The sequence below is a fragment of the Octopus bimaculoides genome, chromosome 10 (assembly GCF_001194135.2).
Source record: "Octopus bimaculoides isolate UCB-OBI-ISO-001 chromosome 10, ASM119413v2, whole genome shotgun sequence".
Classification (NCBI taxonomy): domain Eukaryota; kingdom Metazoa; phylum Mollusca; class Cephalopoda; order Octopoda; family Octopodidae; genus Octopus; species Octopus bimaculoides.
Window position 1 is genome coordinate 41,770,540 of NC_068990.1, and position 1,194 is coordinate 41,771,733.

Consider the following 1,194-nt stretch of genomic DNA (forward strand, 5'->3'; position numbering starts at 1 on the left):
TATATATATATATATATGCTCATGCATTAAGTGCCATTTTCCCTCACTGCCCCATTAAGTTTATGTTTTGTGTGAGTGGATGTATGTGGATTTCCATATGCGTGCATGTGTACGCGTGTATTTATGCACATATAGTGTACATAAGTACAAACAAGAAGAGTGAATCAGTACTCAATGCAAGAGAGAGAAAAAGAGTGAGTGAGTGAGTGAAAGAGTGAGTGAGTGATCGAGAGAGGGTGAGAGAAGGTGAGAGAGGGAGAAAGTATTATTTATGATTGTAATACCTGGTACCTCACATCTGATAAATCGAATTTCACGTTTCTGCTCATGAGAGTGAATGTGAAGTCTGATGATCAAAATTGTGAAATTCGAATAGCGAATGTCTAGAAGTGTAAGGTATTTCGTCCAAGAGTATCGACCGGCAACACTATTCTACCAACTCGATCAAATGGGAACCCTGATATCATTATACCAGACACGCTGGAATTCGGACATAAATAAGCTTGATACACATTCTAAAATTAGAAATACATCTGTAGTTCCATGCATTATTTCGCTTGCTTACAAGCGGCCTCGCAACATTGATTTTATTTCTCCTGTTACTCCACGTTGACGCACCATTTCAGAACAACACGAGGGGAAGAAGAGAGAATCTTTCTCAAGGGCAGTGAATGACAGTAAATGAACAGATATGGCTCCAACCGGGCACCAATCCGCCTCATGGACTAGGTTAGTGTGGAATATTTGATAAAATACGATATATATATATATATTTATATTTTTATAAATTTTTTCTTAAAGCATGAAGCCAACATCATTTCAATATTTTACTGTCATCAGCATTTTTTTGTGTACATCATAAAATAATTCAATTGTAGATTCAACTTGTTTGGGGGGTTATTTTTTATTATATTTTATTTTACGTTTTCGTGGGGGTTTTTTTGGATATTATTTTTCTTTCTTTCATTATATTTATATAAATCGCTATTTACTTCCTACATCCAAGACAAGCTCTTCTTTGTACTCATGACTCCAGCAATAACTTAAAGATTTTCTTTCACTATTCATTTTATTTTTCTTCTTTGATTTCTTTGTATTTATTTTATTTATTGCCTCCTTTCTTTCTTTTTTTTTCTTTCATTCAGTGAGAAATAGTAAAAAAAAAAAACCCAAAAAACGAAGGAGATAAGCTTA